Genomic DNA, 21,343 nt, shown 5'->3' on the forward strand with positions numbered 1-21,343 from the left:
ACGGCCTGTGAGCCCCTCGGTCAGCTGCAATAAAGAAAACCAAAACCAAAGTATGAGTCCAGAGTTATGTGGGCCAAATCCCACCAAGGCAGCTACTTGCCCTCTCCTGAGTGTGCCTGGCTCCTTCAGGCTCCAGCTTCATCCTGATTCCAAGGCTGTGGACTTCATTAGGAGTGGCACCTGGGTTAGAGAAAGGCAAAGTTAAATGGCATTCCTCTGAGTGCAGTGGATCACCTTGTGTGCTCTAAGACATGGCAATGCCTCTGCTAGGCTTCTCAGCCTTGTGTGGGGTGCCCTCAAATAAACACCCTTTCTCACCCTGCTGCTTGCAAACCCCCTCCCAAGAACTCCTAAACTGGATACCTGATCACCTTCCCTCTCCCAGTCACCATCCTCAACTCACCTGAAGCCTCAATCTCAAACATCATCCTTGACACTGGGCAGATCCCTCTTGTGACATGATGAATCTGCTGAAAAATTGTTGTGCTTGAGAGCTGAGCAATAACAGCCAGTTCTGTCCACTGCTCACCTTGACTGCTGGCATCCAGATTGACATCCTGAAAAGAAAGACAAAGAACAGAGCTGTAACACACTCACCATACACACTTCTGCTGCAGAGACAAATGGGGCCTCACCTGCTCGGGGCAATCCCCTCACCCGGGATGGGGCCCTCTGGCACACATTTAATCCATCTGAATCTGAAAAAAAAGTTAGGACAAGAGTCACACTGTGGCAGGATAACTGATGAGCTCCAGATGTCCTGTGTCCATCTACAAATCCCATCTAGTGTCCAACTACACCCCACATTACAAACTCCAAGTCTCCAAGACCTCTCCTATCGCACCAGGCTGTGCAGCACGGCAGGGCAGCCCCATCCCAAATGTGTGCAGACACCCGTGACACAGGACAGGACGTGACAAACAATGGGCACAAGACACAGACAGAAATCTCTTGGCAAGGAAAATGGCTGCAAGGACTGAGAGAATGCAAAAGGAGATGACCGAGCTGAGACCGACGGTGAGCTGATGAGGCTCAGAGAACTCTGAAGGAAGAAGATGATAACTGAATGATTAATTCCAAGAACAGCAAAGACGGATGCCTAGGAATCCTACAGTCAAAATCCTCTACCTAACCTCGTAATATTACAAGTCCTAATCCACCATAATGGATCCAGGTGGGGCACAGCTGTCCATACAGCTCAGAACAAGACCTGAAAAGACGTCTGACTGGATGCTTCCAAAGAGAGAAGAGAGTCTGATGCCTGTCTGAGCTCGCGAGTCAAAAGCTCTGTGGCCCGGGTGCCAGACCAGGGAATGCAGAGATTAGAGATGCTAACAATGATGCCAGGGCTACTGACAGGGCCCTCAAAGGCCTAAGGTAGAAGACAGGAGATACACAAACAACACACAAGGCACAACAGACAAGTGACACGATGCACACGGGGACTGCTCTGCCCTGCACACCTCAGCACTGTGATCAAAAGTGAGACTAGGCTTTCATGGGGCCTAACGAGCCGTTTAATCAACACCCCCCGCTCCAAACTGGACTCAAAAACCCCTCCCAGTAATTCCCAAACCAGCACCATGCCTTCATCCCCACTGTGGGTCACAGCCCTCTACTTATCTCTCAGACATCTGGGGATGCTGGTCCCTGTCAGGTGCAAAGAAAGGCCACCTCATCAGCTGGGAAGGTCCTGCTGGCACCGGGCTGGTGTCTCTCAGACAGCTAGAGTAAAGAGAACCAAACATCAGGGCCTGATCTTGGCACCGCATTGGCCAAAACCCCACCGCTCTGCTACTCACCGCGCTCCTAAGAAGGCCCGGCACCTCCTAACCCTGACCCTCTGCCACACGTGGAATGCATCTGCACCTGAAAGAAAGTTAGAACATATGTCAAACACCACCAGGGTTACTCACAAGCTGCAAACATCTTATGTCAATCTAGGAACAACATCTAGAGCCCAAGTACAGCCCACATTACAAATTCCCCCTCCCTATGGTTCGTCCTACTGCAGGAGGCCATGCGGCAGGGCAGAACAGCTCCGGCAAAAAATGTGTGCACACACCCGTGACACAGAAAGTGACAAACAGGGGGGACATGAAACACGACACATCATGCTTGTGGGGAGGGCCTCGAGGGGAAAAGGCAAAAGGGACCCCAAAGACACACCAGGGAGCACGGCAAACCGGACAACACGACACAGACCGGAGCTGTTCTGCACTGCCCGCCTGAAAGCTGCCATCAAAAGTAGAGCCTCTCCCTTTAGCTGTCCTAAAAGGCCTTTGGAGAAGATTGCTTTCCTCTCTGCTCATTTTTGAATCTGTCCCAAAAACTCCCAACCTGCTACTCCACCATCTCCAGGCCGTGGCCCCCGACTTATCTTTTGGATGATCGGTGAATGGAATCCACATTGCACCTGAAATGAGTCTGCCTCGGAGGGCTCTGTGACGGCCTGTGAGCCTCTCGGTCAGCTGCAATAAAGAAAACCAAAATCAAAGAGTGAGTCCAGAGTTATGTGGGCCAGATCCCACCAAGGCAGCTACTTGCCCTCTCCTGAGTGTGCCTGGCTCCTTCAGGCTCCAGCTTCATCCTGATTCCAAGGCTGTGGCCTTCATTAGGACTGGCAGCTGGGTTAGAGAAAGGCAAAGTTAAATGGCATTCCTGTGAGTGCAGTGGATCACCTTGTGTGCTGTCAGACATGGCAATGCCTCTGCTAGGCTTCTGAGACACCTTGGGAGGGGCTCTCAAATAAACAAATAAAGACCCTTTCTCACCCTGCTGCCTGCAAACCCCCTCTCAAGAACTCCTAACTGGATGCCTGTTCACCCTCCCTCTCCCAGTAACCATCCTCAACTCACCTGAAGCCTCAATCTCAAACATCATCCTTGACACTGGGCAGATCCCTCTTGTGACACGACGAATCTGCTGCGAAATTGTTGTGCTTGAGAGCTGAGCAATAACAGCCAGTTCTGTCCACTGCTCACCTTGACTGCTGGCATCCAGATTGACATCCTGAAAAGAAAGACAAAGAACAGAGCTGTAACACACTCACCATACACACTTCTGCTGCAGAGACAAATGGGGCCTCACCTGCTCGGGGCAATCCCCTCACCCGGGATGGGGCCCTCTGGCACACATTTAATCCATCTGAATCTGAAAAAAAAGTTAGGACAAGAGTCACACTCTTGTAGGATAACTGATGAGCTCCAGATGCCCTGTGCCCATCCACAGATCCCATCTAGTGTCCAACTACACCCCACATTACACATTCCAAGTCTCCAAGACTTCTCCTATCGCACCAGGCTGTGCAGCACGGCAGAGCAGCCCCATCCCAAATGTGTGCAGACACCCGTGACACAGGACAGACAGGACAGACAACGGGGACACAACAGGAAAAGAAATCTCTTGGCAAGGAAAATGGCTGCAAGGACTGAGAGAATGCAAAAGGAGATGAGTGAGCTGAGACCGATGGTGAGCTGATGAGGCTCAGAAAACCCTGGGGGACGAAGATGATAACTGAATGATTAATTCCAAGAACAGCAAAGATGGATGCCTAGGAATCCTACTGTCAGAATGCTGTACCTAACCTCATATTATTACAAGTCCTAATCCACCACAATGGATCCAGGTGGGGCATAGCTGTCCCTACAGCTCAGAACAAGACCTGACAAGGCACCTGACTGGATGCTTCCAAAGAGGTAACTTTTGACTGGGGAGCTCAGACAGGTATCAGAAACTCATATATGGCCTGGGTGCCAGGCCAGGGAAGGCAGAGATCAGAGATGCTAACAATGATGCCAGGGGTACTGACAGGGCCCTCCAAAGGTAAAAGACATGGGATACACAAACAACACATAATGCACAACAGACAAGTGACACGAGACACACCGGGACTGCTCTGCCCTGCACACCTCAACACTGTGATCAAAAGTGAGACTTTGCTTTTATGAGGCCTAAGGGGCCACCTCATGAACATCCCCCACCTCCAAAGCTGAATCAAAAACTCCACCCAGTATTTCCCGAAACAGCACCATGACTTCATCCCCACTGTGGGTCCTAGCCCTCTACTTATCTCTCATACAGCTGGGGATGCAGGTCTCGGGTGCAAAGAAAGGCCACCTTGTCAAACGGGAAGGTCCTGCTGGCACCGGGCTGGTGTCTCTCAGACAGCTAGAGTAAAGAGAACCAAACATCAGTGCCTGATCTTGGCACCGCATTGGCCAAAACCCAACCGCTCTGCTACTCACCGCGCTCCTAAGAAGGCCCGGCACCTCCTAACCCTGACCCTCTGCCACACGTGGAATGCATCTGCACCTGAAAGAAAGTTAGAACATATGTCAAACACCACCAGGGTTACTCACAAGCTGCAAACACCTTATGTCAATCTAGGAATAGCATCTAGAGCCCGAGTACAGTCAACATTACAAATTCCCCCTCGCTATGGTTCGTCTTATTGCAGCAGGCCATGCGGCAGGGAAGAACAGCTCTGGCACAAATCTGTGCACACACCCGTGACACAGAAAGTGACAAACAGGGGGACATGAAACACGACACATCATGCTTGTGGTGAGGGTCTCGAGGGGAGAAGGCAAAAGGGACCCCAAAGACACACTAGGGAACACAGCACACTGGACAACAGGATACAGACCGGAGCTGTTCTGCACTGCCCGCCTGAAAGCTGCCATCAAAAGTAGAGCCTCTCCCTTTAGCTGTCCTAAGAGGCCTTTGGAGAAGATTGCTTTCCCCTCTGCCAATTTTTAAATCTGGCCAAAGAACTGCCAACCTGATACTCTCCCATCGTCCCATCTCCAGACCGCGTCCCCCGACTTATCTTTTAGATGATCGGCGAGGGGAATCCACGCTGCACCTGAAATGAGTCTGCCTCGGAGGGCTCTGTGACGGCCTGTGAGCCCCTCGGTCAGCTGCAATAAAGAAAACCAAAACCAAAGTATGAGTCCAGAGTTATGTGGGCCAAATCCCACCAAGGCAGCTACTTGCCCTCTCCTGAGTGTGCCTGGCTCCTTCAGGCTCCAGCTTCATCCTGATTCCAAGGCTGTGGACTTCATTAGGAGTGGCACCTGGGTTAGAGAAAGGCAAAGTTAAATGGCATTCCTCTGAGTGCAGTGGATCACCTTGTGTGCTCTAAGACATGGCAATGCCTCTGCTAGGCTTCTCAGCCTTGTGTGGGGTGCCCTCAAATAAACACCCTTTCTCACCCTGCTGCTTGCAAACCCCCTCCCAAGAACTCCTAAACTGGATACCTGATCACCTTCCCTCTCCCAGTCACCATCCTCAACTCACCTGAAGCCTCAATCTCAAACATCATCCTTGACACTGGGCAGATCCCTCTTGTGACACGACGAATCTGCTGCGAAATTGTTGTGCTTGAGAGCTGAGCAATAACAGCCAGTTCTGTCCACTGCTCACCTTGACTGCTGGCATCCAGATTGACATCCTGAAAAGAAAGACAAAGAACAGAGCTGTAACACACTCACCATACACACTTCTGCTGCAGAGACAAATGGGGCCTCACCTGCTCGGGGCAATCCCCTCACCCGGGATGGGGCCCTCTGGCACACATTTAATCCATCTGAATCTGAAAAAAAAGTTAGGACAAGAGTCACACTGTGGCAGGATAACTGATGAGCTCCAGATGTCCTGTGTCCATCTACAAATCCCATCTAGTGTCCAACTACACCCCACATTACAAACTCCAAGTCTCCAAGACCTCTCCTATCGCACCAGGCTGTGCAGCACGGCAGGGCAGCCCCATCCCAAATGTGTGCAGACACCCGTGACACAGGACAGGACGTGACAAACAATGGGCACAAGACACAGACAGAAATCTCTTGGCAAGGAAAATGGCTGCAAGGACTGAGAGAATGCAAAAGGAGATGACCGAGCTGAGACCGACGGTGAGCTGATGAGGCTCAGAGAACTCTGAAGGAAGAAGATGATAACTGAATGATTAATTCCAAGAACAGCAAAGACGGATGCCTAGGAATCCTACAGTCAAAATCCTCTACCTAACCTCGTAATATTACAAGTCCTAATCCACCATAATGGATCCAGGTGGGGCACAGCTGTCCATACAGCTCAGAACAAGACCTGAAAAGACGTCTGACTGGATGCTTCCAAAGAGAGAAGAGAGTCTGATGCCTGTCTGAGCTCGCGAGTCAAAAGCTCTGTGGCCCGGGTGCCAGACCAGGGAATGCAGAGATTAGAGATGCTAACAATGATGCCAGGGCTACTGACAGGGCCCTCAAAGGCCTAAGGTAGAAGACAGGAGATACACAAACAACACACAAGGCACAACAGACAAGTGACACGATGCACACGGGGACTGCTCTGCCCTGCACACCTCAGCACTGTGATCAAAAGTGAGACTAGGCTTTCATGGGGCCTAACGAGCCGTTTAATCAACACCCCCCGCTCCAAACTGGACTCAAAAACCCCTCCCAGTAATTCCCAAACCAGCACCATGCCTTCATCCCCACTGTGGGTCACAGCCCTCTACTTATCTCTCAGACATCTGGGGATGCTGGTCCCTGTCAGGTGCAAAGAAAGGCCACCTCATCAGCTGGGAAGGTCCTGCTGGCACCGGGCTGGTGTCTCTCAGACAGCTAGAGTAAAGAGAACCAAACATCAGGGCCTGATCTTGGCACCGCATTGGCCAAAACCCCACCGCTCTGCTACTCACCGCGCTCCTAAGAAGGCCCGGCACCTCCTAACCCTGACCCTCTGCCACACGTGGAATGCATCTGCACCTGAAAGAAAGTTAGAACATATGTCAAACACCACCAGGGTTACTCACAAGCTGCAAACATCTTATGTCAATCTAGGAACAACATCTAGAGCCCAAGTACAGCCCACATTACAAATTCCCCCTCCCTATGGTTCGTCCTACTGCAGGAGGCCATGCGGCAGGGCAGAACAGCTCCGGCAAAAAATGTGTGCACACACTCGTGACACAGAAAGTGACAAACAGGGGGGACATGAAACACGACACATCATGCTTGTGGGGAGGGCCTCGAGGGGAAAAGGCAAAAGGGACCCCAAAGACACACCAGGGAGCACGGCAAACCGGACAACACGACACAGACCGGAGCTGTTCTGCACTGCCCGCCTGAAAGCTGCCATCAAAAGTAGAGCCTCTCCCTTTAGCTGTCCTAAAAGGCCTTTGGAGAAGATTGCTTTCCTCTCTGCTCATTTTTGAATCTGTCCCAAAAACTCCCAACCTGCTACTCCACCATCTCCAGGCCGTGGCCCCCGACTTATCTTTTGGATGATCGGTGAATGGAATCCACATTGCACCTGAAATGAGTCTGCCTCGGAGGGCTCTGTGACGGCCTGTGAGCCTCTCGGTCAGCTGCAATAAAGAAAACCAAAATCAAAGAGTGAGTCCAGAGTTATGTGGGCCAGATCCCACCAAGGCAGCTACTTGCCCTCTCCTGAGTGTGCCTGGCTCCTTCAGGCTCCAGCTTCATCCTGATTCCAAGGCTGTGGCCTTCATTAGGACTGGCAGCTGGGTTAGAGAAAGGCAAAGTTAAATGGCATTCCTGTGAGTGCAGTGGATCACCTTGTGTGCTGTCAGACATGGCAATGCCTCTGCTAGGCTTCTGAGACACCTTGGGAGGGGCTCTCAAATAAACAAATAAAGACCCTTTCTCACCCTGCTGCCTGCAAACCCCCTCCCAAGAACTCCTAACTGGATGCCTGTTCACCCTCCCTCTCCCAGTAACCATCCTCAACTCACCTGAAGCCTCAATCTCAAACATCATCCTTGACACTGGGCAGATCCCTCTTGTGACATGATGAATCTGCTGAAAAATTGTTGTGCTTGAGAGCTGAGCAATAACAGCCAGTTCTGTCCACTGCTCACCTTGACTGCTGGCATCCAGATTGACATCCTGAAAAGAAAGACAAAGAACAGAGCTGTAACACACTCACCATACACACTTCTGCTGCAGAGACAAATGGGGCCTCACCTGGTCGGGGCAATCCCCTCACCCGGGATGGGGCCCTCTGGCACACATTTAATCCATCTGAATCTGAAAAAAAAGTTAGGACAAGAGTCACACTCTTGTAGGATAACTGATGAGCTCCAGATGCCCTGTGCCCATCCACAGATCCCATCTAGTGTCCAACTACACCCCACATTACACATTCCAAGTCTCCAAGACTTCTCCTATCGCACCAGGCTGTGCAGCACGGCAGAGCAGCCCCATCCCAAATGTGTGCAGACACCCGTGACACAGGACAGACAGGACAGACAACGGGGACACAACAGGAACAGAAATCTCTTGGCAAGGAAAATGGCTGCAAGGACTGAGAGAATGCAAAAGGAGATGAGTGAGCTGAGTGTCGCCTTCTGATGCAAGGCGAGGTGACCTGGTTCTGAGGAAACGGCACGGCGACCCAAACTCTCCAGGGTCACTCGGGCCAAGAACACACGCAGACACCAGTATGGTGGACGGTTCAAGACCTTTATTGTCCCGCCTCATCGGGTTTTATACTGGGAAAGTTTTTTCCCTACGTCAGGGGGTCTTACTTTACTGTAATTGGTTAGTAAGGAGTAGAAAGTTACTAATGTTAGGGGGGACTACATTCTTGGGTGATCCCTTATCACTAGGCATTAGGGGGAGAGGAGCTCTGCTGCTTTCCGTAACATCGCGAGACCTTCCGAACGCCCGGCCCTGTCCACTACAGCTGAGACCGATGGTGAGCTGATGAGGCTCAGAGAACCCTGGAGGAAGAAGATGATTACTGAATGATTTATTCCAAGAACAGCAAAGACGGATGCCTAGGAATCCTACAGTCAAAATCCTCTACCTAACCTCATAATATTACAAGTCCTAATCCACCATAATGGATCTAGGTGGGGCACAGCTGTCCTACAGTCAAAATCCTCTACCTAACCTCGTAATATTAAAAGTCCTAATCCACCATAATGGATCCAGGTGGGGCACAGCTGTCAGAACAAGACCTGAAAAGACGTCTGACTGGATGCTTCCAAAGAGAGAAGAGAGTCTGATGCCTGTCTGAGCTCCCTAGTCAAAAGTTCTGTGGCCTGGGTGCCAGGCCAAGGAGTGCAGAGATCACAGAGGCTAACAATGATGCCAGGGTTTCTCACAGGCCCCCCTAAGTGAAAGATATGGCATACACAAACAACAGATAATGCACAATAGAGAAGTGACACGAGACACACCGGGACTGCTCTGCCCTGCTGCACACCTCAGCACTGCAATCAAAAGTGAGACTTGGCTTTTACGGGGCCTAAGGGGCCACTTCATGAACACACCACACCCCCCCCCAAAATTGGACTCAAAACCCCCTCCCAGGAATTCCCAAACCAGCACCATGCTTTCATCCCCTCTGTGGGTCACAGCCCTCTACTTATCTCTCAGACATCTGGGGATGCTGGTCCCTGTCAGGTGCAAAGAAAGGCCACCTCGTCAGCTGGGAAGGTCCTGCTGGCACCGGGCTGGTGTCTCTCAGACAGCTAGATTAAAGAGAACCAAACATCAGTCCCTGATCTTGGCACCGCATTGGCCAAAACCCCACCACTCTGCTACTCACCGCGCTCCTAAGAAGGCCCGACACCTCCTAACTCTGACCCCCTGCCACACATGGAATGCATCTGCACCTGAAAGAAAGTTAGAACATATGCCAAACACCACCAGGATAACTCAAAAGGTGCAAACATCTTATGTCAATCTAGGAATAGCATCTAGAGCCCGAGTACAGCCAGCATTACAAATTCCAATGCCCCACGGTTTCTCCTACTGCAGCAGGCCATGCAGCAGGGCAGAACAGCTCCGGCAAAAAATGTGTGCACACACCCGTGACACAGAACGTGGCAAACAGGGGGGACATGAAACACGACACATCATGCTTGTGGTGAGGGTCTCGAGGGGAGAAGGCAAAAGGGACCCCAAAGACACACTAGGGAACACAGAACACTGGACAACACAACACAGACCGGAGCTGTTCTGCACTGCCCGCCTGAAAGCTGCCATCAAAAGTAGAGCCTCTCCCTTTAGCTGTCCTAAGAGGCCCTTGGAGAAGATTGCTTTTCCAGCTGCCAATTTTTAAATCTGCCCCAAGAACTCCCAACCCGCTATTCTGTCATCTCCAGGCCAAGGCCCTCGACTTATCTTTTAGATGATCGGTGAGGGGAATCCACGTTGCACCTGAAATGAGTCTGCCTTGGAGGGCCTCGTGATGGCCTGTGAGCCTCTCGGTGAGCTACATTAAAGAAAACCAAAATCAAAGTATGAGTCCAGAGTTATGTGGGCCAAATCCCACCAAGGCAGCTACTTGCCCTCTCCTGAGTGTGCCTGGCTCCTTCAGGCTCCAGCTTCATCATGATTCCAAGGCCTTCATTAGGAGTGGCACCTGGCTTAGAGAAAGGCAAAGTTAAATGGCATTCCCCTGAGTGCAGTGGATGACCTTGTGTGCTGTAAGACATGGGAATGCCTCTGCTAGGCTTCTGAGAAGCCTTGTGTGGGGGAGGCCTCAAATAAACAAATAAAGACCCTTTCTCACCCTGCTGCCTGCAAACCCCCTCCCAAGAACTCCTAACTGCTCACCCTCCCTCTCCCAATCACAATCCTCAACTCACCTGAAGCCTCAATCTCAAACATCATCTTGGACCTTGGGCGGATCCCTCTTGTGACATGATCAATCTGCTGAATAAAATGTTGTGCTTGACACAGCTTGGAATTTCAGGGAGTTGCACTCCTCAATTAAAAAAAACAAAACAAAACAAAAAAAAAAAAAACCCAACAAAACCAATCCCAAAAACAAACAAAGAAAAAAAACCAAACAAACAAAACCCACACAAACAATAAATCCCAACACACCTAACTCCCCACAGAAACAAAAAAAAACACAGAAAACATCAAAAAATCCAAAACCCCCACAAAAACCAACTAAAAACCCCAAAATGAAAACCAAAAAAAACCAAGAATTCCACCAAAAGAAATCCAACCAAAAAAACAACCAGAGCAAAACTAAAAATTACAAAAGCACCTTACCACTCCTAAACACAAAACCCAAAATCACAAACCTAAATACTCCCTGTATTCCATGCTGTTTTCTTCACAGAATCTTCCAAGCCTCTGTGCTTTAGATGCCCAGAAACACCTGCTGAAAAGATGCTGAGACGGGCTGAAAAAGCCTCTCCACTGAAATGAGAGGAGAGCTCTTACCCCAGCACATCCCAGAGAGGGAATGAAGCCCCTCAGCCACGGCTGGGGTTAATATACCCCTGATTGTGCCCGCCTCTCGTTCCCATGGCACCCAGGAAAAGGGAGGGGGCGAATCCCACCAAGCCCTCAGAACAGCTGCAGCTGTTTGGCTCCTCTGACTCACATTCAAGGGCAGTAAAGGGCTTGTTATAGAAGAAAACTTTTCAGAAAAGTAACAGTGCTTTCTTTTTTTGCAACAACTACTTGGAGCAGAAGAACAGAAAACTGGCAAGATATAAAACTTTGTGGTAAGGTTACATAGCTAGATCAATTGGGTAATTGGGTAATTTGCTGTTACCTTACATAATTATTCTGTGTTTAACAAAAGCCATCTAATAAATTCACACCCAAAACTCCAGCAGCCCAGCTGGCCCTACCAAATCTCTATGTTTATGCATACAGTAAACAAAACCAAAATCCCAGTAATACCTATCAGAAGTCTGTGAAAGAAACCGATTGAAATTGATCCTACTTCAAATACAAAACAACCCATGCAAAGTTAGCTTGACTCAAAAAACAATTTACACAGAGCTAATAACACCAAGAAATAAAACAGCACACCATATACCACCAAAGAATATAATAGTGAAGAAAAAAGAAACCACTTTTTTTTTTTTTTTAAAGCTTTTGCCAGGACTCCAACAACAACTTCTTCTCCTTCTGAAACGTCCCTTCTCCTTCCCAAATTCCTTACAACTTCTGAGTTTACATCCAAGCAAAAAGCAAAATTCGTGCACTTGTGCGTTCGATGCTCCTGCCAGATTCTCTGTTTCCCTCCACATCTTCTTACACTTTCAGTCTTCACTCTGTCCTGCCGTGACGAGTTTGACGGACGAATTGCTAACGTTAAGAGAGGATTTCCCTGCCTCCCTCCCCAGAGCTGGTTTCCTTAGTGCATTTCACTCAATCCCAGGCCGGCAACGATGCACGCTCACCTCAAGCGTGCAAGGCTCACAGCTGCTCGGCTAAATGCGGCTGTAATCGGCTAAACTCGGCCATTGTCATCTGCATTCGGCTGGACTCGACCCTTCGGCACGGTTCGGCTCGCTTCGGCCGAACTCGGAGCCGCTCTCTGCGCTCGGCGCGGCTCGGCTCGCTTCGGCCGAACTCGGAGCCTCTCTGTGCGCCCGGCGCGGTTCGGCTCGCTTCGGCCGAACTCGGAGCCGATCAGTGCGCCCGGCGCGCCTCGGCTCGCTTCGGCCGAACTCGGAGCCGCTCACTGCGCCCGGCGCGGCTCGGCTCGCTTCGGCCGAACTCGGAGCCGCTCTCTGCGCTCGGCGCGGCTCGGCTCGCTTCGGCCGAACTCGGAGCCGATCAGTGCGCTCGGCGCGCCTCGGCTCGCTTCGGCCGAACTCGGAGCCGCTCTCTGCGCTCGGCGCGCCTCGGCTCGCTTCGGCCGAACTCGGAGCCGCTCTCTGCGCTCGGCGCGGCCCGGCTCGCTTCGGCCCAACTCGGAGCCGCTCTGTGCGCTCGGCGCGGCCCGGCTCGCTTCGGCCGAACTCGGAGCCGCTCTCTGCGCCCGGCGCGGCTCGGCTCGCTTCGGCCGAACTCGGAGCCGCTCTCTGCGCTCGGCGCGGCCCGGCTCGCTTCGGCCCAACTCGGAGCCGCTCTGTGCGCTCGGCGCGGCCCGGCTCGCTTCGGCCGAACTCGGAGCCGCTCTCTGCCCTCGGCGCGGCTCGGCTCGCTTCGGCCCAACTCGGAGCCGCTCTCTCCGCGTTCGGCTGAGCTCGCCTCGGCTCGGCTCCCTGACGGCGGGCAAGCGGCGCCGCCTCACGTTAAACTCGCCCGGCTCGGGGCTCTCCTGCTGCCGCGTCCCGCGGGCGGCCCGGCCATCGCACGGACACGACCGGGAGCGCGGGGTGGCACAGGAGCTCATTGGGCAGTGACCGCACTCGCGCTAATTAGCGCGCACGAGAGCAGCGGGCTCGGTTCGGCTGAGCTCGGCTCCGTTCAGGCAGCCTCGCAAGCCTGGCCTCGGTTCGCTCGAGGCCGTCAGATTCCGCCGGTCTCGCCTTGGTTCGGCCGAAGGAGGCGTCGTTCGCTCGTGTTTTTACAAATATCTTTCTATATTGACTGTATATTTCTATATTTAATTTTATACTTCTATAATACTTCCATTATTCCAAATAAAAACCCCGTCTCTAACCAAATAAATAAAAAACCCCTTCTTTTAAAGGATACTGAAATATTTTTTATTTATACTTTGTATAATTATACATTCATATTTTAATTTATCGTTTCTTTGGATGTATTACATTAATAATGATATATTATATATATAAAATTTTAAAATAGATTTAAATTATTATTTAAATTATGTATAATATCTACTGCTACAACTAATTTTTTCTGATATTTTAAATTTTTATATTTATCTGTATGTATTTATTATATATTTCTAAACTTAGATTTCTACCTTTATATTATTTGCATTTATAATTTTTACAATCAAAACACTGCCTATTGACCAATAAAGAAAACCCGCTTTATTTAAGTATTTTAAAAATATTTTCATGTTTATAATTTTCATATTTATATTTATAATTTGTTCAATATTACATGAGAACACACCTGCTCCTGCACCGCAGTGGGGCCCCCTCTCCTGGGGACCTTGGGGTGCCCCAACGGCATCAGAGCCCCGAGTCTTCACCCCCTTCTCCTCTATTTAGAAACTACACTGGAACTTTTTTCTGGAAATAAAGACATTACCTAAATCCTCTCCCCGTGTCCTAGACAGATGGATATTCAGTTATTAGTCGGCTGGGCAGCAGTTTCTTAAATAGAATGATAAACAAGATGTGAACATTTCAGCTACAAGCAAATAGGCAAATCTGAACAAGGTACTGGTGGGCGACCACTGAAGTTATTTTGAAGGAATTTTTTAAACAATAAAATATTGATACCACAAAAATAAAGCAAAAAGCTAACTACTGGCTAAGAAAAAATTAACTTTTGACAGCAACAACATTCCAACCACACAGGCTTTTTCCCGATGTCATACCTTATAACTACCTCTCTTGGGAATTCTCATCATGTATCCCAAAAGGAATAAATACCTCAGAGCGTCCTAAAGCAAAAAGTAGCACACATGAGCTCCTCACACTCCCGGGAGGCCTGCACAGCGTGCACTGAGTCTGCAACAAATTCTGCTCAGTGAGAGTCTGCAAACAAAGGTTCAACTGATGAACTGAACTGATTGTAAAGGGAGGTTTTCTAAGCACAGAAGCACAACAAAGAACAAGCAGAAACAATTCTTAAAAAAAACCTGCAAGTTTTATTTAGCATATATGCGACTGATTTCCACCCTGTGGCTTCTCACTTTGATTCGCGTCTGTAGGTTCAGGAAGATGACAATGCACACTCTGCCTTCCCTGAGCCCCCCACAGCAGCTGAGCGCTGCTCCGTGCGCTCAGATCGTCAGGAACTGGATTACACGTGCCCGCATGGACTGGAACTGCTCTGCTGCAGATTCAGGAGAGAGGGGCTGGCCGAGGCGTCGTCCCAATTCCATTTCTGTGTGACGAGAAGCGGTTTGTTCCCAACGGGTGCAACAATCCCCAGCTCGCTTCCGTGGTGAGTACCGATGGCACACAAATGGCAGCCTGAGGAAATCGTGTTCTGGGCTCTAAGTGGTCGGGACAGGGTCTGATTTTTTGTTTTGCATCTGTATGATGATTAGTACGACAGGGCCCTGATCGATGACATGGCAGCACAGAATTAAAAACTCCTCAATAGGATTACATCGACTTCTAGGAAAAGACAAAAGCCTAGGACCCTTCTGAAATCTATTTTTAATGCGAAGCACACGGATTGTCACTATGCTGTGCCTTCCAGCTTTTCAAAGCAGCTTACCTCTGAAGACCAGAAAACATTTATTTCTACAGAAACAATGGGCAACCCCCAGGCTAATCTCAGCACTACTGTTTAATAGGGGATCTGCCAGCGTGCCAGTCCAGCATCAAGTGTGCTTTATTTCAGTCTAACATCCCCTCAAAATTCTTCTCACATCTCCCAACCCTGACATCTTATTTTTCCATAAAGCTTCTCATCATTAGCAATTTCCAAGTAACATGGTATTTTTACAACATTCAAAAATGTCATGCTGGACTGTGCTAGAGAGTAATTTGCAAATATAAGCTTAGCAAAGTTTGAATTGACTTGTCCGGAGAAAAAACCTACAAGTGAACACCTACACCTGCCTACAAAGAGCTAACAAGCCCCTGGCAGCTGCCAGCATCAAAGCACAGCGGATGTTTCTGATACAGGGTAAGGATAACAATATCACCTTCTGTTCTCTCCAGCTTCTTTTCCCTGCAGTCATATTTTGCTTCTTATGATTTTTTTAGTCTCTGCATCTTCTTGGACAGCACCGAGCCCGACGACAAGGATACGAGAGTCTTTCCCTGCCGTAGGGAGAGAACCAGGAAAACAGTTAAAATAAGAACAGGGTAGTTTGAAATTCATACTTGCAACGAGAAGCAGCGCCTAACAAACAGAACAAAAGTAAACAAAGCATGGTACCTCCCTGGGGACAGAAGACTTATGAACTCTCCAGGATTTACAATTCTAGCGACCAACCCCTTCAGGACGGCAGCCAAGTGTCCCATGAGGTGGTGCTGCACCAAAGAACCATCTGAGAGGTTCCAAAGAGTGAAATGCACAATATTTTGCAAAGCCGTAAAATCTTGCAAAATAACAAAAATACAATAGATGTAAACTACAGGGTAAGAGTACAAGTGTTCACTTTAAGAGCTGGAACCATCCAGGTGAGCACCTGATAACTGGATCCTCACCAGAGTTTGAACCCTTCAGGACACAGAAGGGTTTTCCCCAGAAATTTCACAGACTGAGTTTTGATAGAAGTATACTTGCCAGACCCTCAGAAACATCACCCATTCTCCAGGTGTCTGGAGAGAACTGCAAATGGCTCTCACGCAGTTTGAGCTAGTTCTGTAAGGGTCTCAGGGTGAATTTCACCAGATGCAACCAAACTGGGCAACTCCCAGTGGGACAGAAGGAACCCAAAGCTTGGGTTCGCAGAGCTGCAGCAAATACTGAGGAAACAAACATAACAGCGTAAAAAATAATAAACCATCCTTCTTTTTTCTCTTGCTTTTGTTTTTTTCTTATTCAGATCAGCATAGCAATTAAAGAGAAGGTGAAAAACTCACCATTACTGAACATTTCATCATCTGTAGGCTGAGCATCCTTAGCACAGAGGACTCCAAAGTTAAAATTCACCGATCCCTGGGAAATAAAACCAAATATTGTATGATAAACAATCAAACAGCAGACGTAAAAATTTGTTTCCTCTAAGGACTTTCGGGTACGTATGTACCTTTGCATACATCCAACACATTGGAACATACACTTTATACCATCTCCTAATAAGTAAAAATTTACCTTTAAACTTTGATAGTACAGCATAAAATTATGAACTTAAATTGGTGATCTGTTATTATTAAGTTGGTGCCTAAAGTTATTTCTGCTGTCAGGTTCAAAAAAACATTAATTTTTTTTACTGGAATGAGCAATTGATTTCAAAGTCATCACAAGCCCACCAAAACACAAAGCAGTATTCACTGGATGGGTCTGTGAGCTAGAAGTAGTTAGGCTTGTACTTCCCTCTTGCTCTTCCAGAACCAATAAATCCTGTCAACAAAACCAGGATCTATAGCCCACTGCTGTGAAAGATTCTACGAGGATGATGGTTTGATTTGTGTTTAGAAGTTTTGATTTGAAATGGCCAGTTCAATGGATAAAGACAGTTTAGGTAGTATTACATTGCTATTATTATTATTTCTATTATTATTTTTACTATTACTACTGCTATTGTTATCATCTGCTACTGGAAGAAACAAACCAGTAGTACCTATACTTAATTACTTTTATTTCCAGGAAATAATAAAGAAAAAGAACCAAACCAAAAAAAGTCACTTCCTACCTTTTATATCAAGGGATGAAAAATTTCTCTTGGGCTCTTCTCCAATTTATCAAGACTCATAGCACTGAAAGGCAAACAAAACAGTGCTTTATAGAAGGGCAAGTGCACATTTCAAGGCTGAACCACCAACTGATTGCAGTGACAGCAGTTAAAACATGAATCCTTCCTAGAGCCTCTGTTAAATAGAATGTTCTGTGGAACTGCCATTTCTTTCCCAAAACACTAACTTCCAACACTTCCTAATCATATTTTGTATTTTAAAACAAAAGAAGTTAGTGAGACTCTGTGCGGAGGTCAGGTTTAAATTTATTTCCTTCTAAAGCACAGAGCTCTGTTCCATCACCCTTCACTTCGGCTCTACACTGAATCGTGGTGAGCATTTGAGGAGTGCTCAATAACCAATTCTATTTCTCTCTTTTTCTAGCTCTCTCTATTCCTAAATCATTCCAGACAAGTCAAATGAAAAATGAAAAAAACAAGTTCAGCATCAAAGTCACACTTTTTCCCGTTGTCTGGTCAAGAACAGGCTCTAAATCCACTTACTGCTGCCTTCAACGATTCAGACTTGCAAAAGCATTCTTACATATTTTACAGGTTTATCATAAAACCCACAGAACGCAAGCTCTGAATTACAGGAAAAGGTACACAGGCAAATATCTAAAGGGATCACTTATTAGTAAATACATACCTTGGTACAGATCGCACTGAGAACCTTTCTGAGGGACTCTAAGGGACGCATGTTTTCTGAGCACCCTATAAACAAGAAAAGCTAGGATATATTACAGGACATCCCCACTTTTTCTACATATTCAAATAGGATTTTTAATAAAAACAATTCAGTTAAAAAAGAAGGAAGAAAACCAAGCTAATTTTACTCAGCTGTATTTACTGCCGATTTAGAGAAAAATGCCGGGCAGCGTCGGCCGTTGCGGCACACGTCGCGCCGGCAGCAGGGCCTGCCGGGAGTTGGAGTCTCGGGCTGGTAGCCACTCATGTGCCGCGATAGCCGTTGCGTCACACGCCGCGCCGGCAGCAGGGCCTGCCGGGAGTTGTAGTCTCGGGCTGACAGCCACGGCTCCGTCCCCCGCCACCGGGAGCTGCAGTCCCTCCCGGGCATCAAACGGGTCCTTCGCCCCAGGGCGGGGAAGGACCTGAGGCAGGACCGCTCCTCCCGAATGCCCTCTCTTTTCCCCTCCAACTCTTTTTCTTTTTTTAACGCTGTTTTTCACCCCCTTCCCTTCCCTTCCCTTCCCTTCCCTTCCCTTCCCTTCCCTTCCCTTCCCTTCCCTTCCCTTCCCTTCCCTTCCCTTCCCTTCCCTTCCCTTCCCTTCCCTTCCCTTCCCTTCCCTTCCCTTCCCTTCCCTTCCCTTCCCTTCCCTTCCCTTCCCTTCTGCTCTCCTGCTTTCTTTCCTTTCCTTTCCTTTTTTTCCCTTTCCCTTTCCCTTTCTTTTTCTTGTATTTGTAATCTTGGTTTTCCTTCCTAGCTTTAGAATCAAAAAGCAGCAGTAGTAACTTTCAGGCTATCTGGGAGTAAAAAAAACCCCAAAACTATAATGATTGAAAGAAAACTATTTATTCCCTGGGAGCCTGAAATTTTCTACTGCTGCACATGACACAGAGCTTTTTATTCCTTCTTATATACAGTTGATATTTTATACTCGCTTTATACACCGCCCCCTGCCGTCTGCACCGGCGCTCTGCGCGCAGAGCGCTGCGGCATCGTTCGGTTCTGTTTAAATAAACTCGGCTAAATTAGGCTTGGTTCGGCTTAGGTCTAAAATCGTTTCGGTTCGGCTTTTCGTCTAAATTCGGCTTTTCCGGCTCTTCGGCTGAACTCGGCCCGGTTGGGCTAAAGTCGGTCATATTCGGCTCTTTGTCTAAATGCGGCCAATGTCGGCTACAGTCGGCTATCGGTTACACTCGGCTATCATCGGCTCTTCGTCTCAAGTCGGCTGTGTTCAGCTACACTCGGCTCTTCGTCTCAAGTCGGCTGTGTTCGGCCACACTCGGCTCTTCGTCTCAAGTCGGCTGTGTTCGGCCACACTCGGCTCTTCGGTGAAACTCGGCTATTTTCGGCCACACTCGGCTCTTCGGTGAAACTCGGCTGTTTTCGGCCACACTCGGCTCTTCGGTGAAACTCGGCTGTTGTCGGCTACACTCGGCTCTTCGGGGAAACTCGGCTGTTTTCGCCCACACTCGGCTCTTCGGCTCTTCGGAACAATTCGGCCCGGCTCGGCTCCCTCAGGGCGGGAAAGCGGCTGTCAGAGGACCCCGGCACAGCGAGGCGTTTACCCACATGCCTGTCACAAACCCACCGAAATACGCCCGCCCGCGGCGCCGCTGAGACCACAGCATGTGTCGGGTACACTTGAAACGTCACAGAAAATACCACCGGGGCCGCGCCGGGGTCGGTATTCCATGCAGGCAGTCCAGTGACACCCACCCCGGTCCTCCACTTCCCCGCCCTTTTCGCCGCCCTGTTGAGAAGGTCAATTAAAAGTCCGCGACACCCGCGACGCGCCACTCCCAAGGTGGCGGCCTCTCGGTGCAGGGCTGCAGTACCGCGCTCTGCCCACAAGGCGGCAGCACTGCCGCCCGCCCCAGCCGGGGGCGCAGCGCGCCTCGGGGCTGCGGGCAGCGAAGGCGGCAAAAAACAACAGGGGCGACCCCCGCCGAAAACTGCTCTGAAATAAATGCCCCAAAACAACCGGGAAGAGGAAAAAAAAAACTTCTGCCTCTAATCTAATAGAACAAAACAAAACAAAACCTCAACAATTTCTTAAAAAAAAAAATTAAATATTTAAAAAAATATTTTTTTCATATTAATATTCACATTTCTATTTACAATGTATATTGATATACACTGTCCATTTATACATTTGTTTTTATGAATACATTTCTATTCCATATTGCATATATCCCTAAAACTTCAATTTATTTTTATATGTTTATACATATTTTTACATAGTAAGTATATATTTCTGTTAGGATTTTTACTTCTGTAACACTCACAGTACTCAAAATAAAACCCCTGCCTCTACCCCATACATGGCAAATAAAACCCCCTTTCATCTCAACTGTATTTAAATTTTTTAAAAAAACATTTTTCAAATTTATATTTAAAATGTTTACTGATGTATGATCGATTTTGTATTTATATTTAGCGATTTATTTATAAATTTATATTCTATGTTACATGTGTTCCTATTACTTATATTTTTATATACTTTTATTCATATCTTTATATATTTATTGTATCTTTCTGTGTTAGGATTTTTACATCTGTAACACTTACATTATTTAAAATAAAACCCCTGCCTCTACCCACATTAAAGCCAAAAAGAACCTCAGTCTTCTCAACTGTATTTAAATATTTTTTAAAATTCTGTTTTTCAGGTTCATATTCACTTTTACATTTAAAATGTATACTAATGTATACTCTTATTTGTATTCTCCATTACATCTCTTCCTATTATTTATATTTACTTAAATTTTGTGTTTATATATATATTTATATCTTGATTTTATATCTCAATATTTAGAAATATATAACAATAATATCTACATTAATATTATTTAAAATAAAAACCCTGCCTCTAAACAAATAATAAAAAAGACCCCAACCCTTTCTTTTAAAAAATATTTAAATAGGTTTTATCCTTATGTCTGATTTTTATATTCATATTTGTATGTATAATGTATATTAATGTCTATTGCTTACTTATACATTTATCTTTACCAATGTCAAGTTATAAATAAATTTATATTCTATATTACATCTGATGCTAGTAGTTACTTATATATTTTTATACATATTTTTATGCACTGATTAAATATTTCTGCGTCAAGATTTTTACTTCTCTAACACTTATAATATTCAAAATAAAACCCCTGCCTCTACTTAAAGCCAAAACATTCCCTTTCTTTTAAACTATATTTACATATTTTTATATTTATATTCCCATATAATGTTATTTATATTCTATACTACAACTCTTCATATTACTTACATATATTTATATATAAATTTATATTCATACTTTAGCAATTTCTCTTTATATATTTATTATATATTTCTATCTTAAGATCCACATTTCTATATTACTTATATTATTTAAAATAAAACTCCTGCCTCTAACCAAATAAA

At 47.3% G+C, this 21,343-nt stretch overlaps 1 long non-coding RNA gene across 1 annotated transcript; it reads right to left on the bottom strand.

Annotated features, from left to right (window-relative positions):
• Positions 1 to 14,572: 14,572 nt before the first annotated feature.
• Positions 14,573 to 18,086, bottom strand: LOC131570841 (uncharacterized). Its single transcript, XR_009275923.1, has 5 exons — positions 17,885 to 18,086; positions 17,197 to 17,260; positions 16,424 to 16,499; positions 15,538 to 15,655; positions 14,573 to 14,943 (listed from the first exon to the last, which is right to left on the bottom strand). It is a non-coding gene; the product is annotated as an uncharacterized LOC131570841 (long non-coding RNA).
• Between the last annotated feature and the right edge of the window lie 3,257 nt (positions 18,087 to 21,343).

Source organism: Ammospiza caudacuta, chromosome 39, assembly GCF_027887145.1.
Source record: "Ammospiza caudacuta isolate bAmmCau1 chromosome 39, bAmmCau1.pri, whole genome shotgun sequence".
In the NCBI taxonomy this organism is placed as follows: domain Eukaryota; kingdom Metazoa; phylum Chordata; class Aves; order Passeriformes; family Passerellidae; genus Ammospiza; species Ammospiza caudacuta.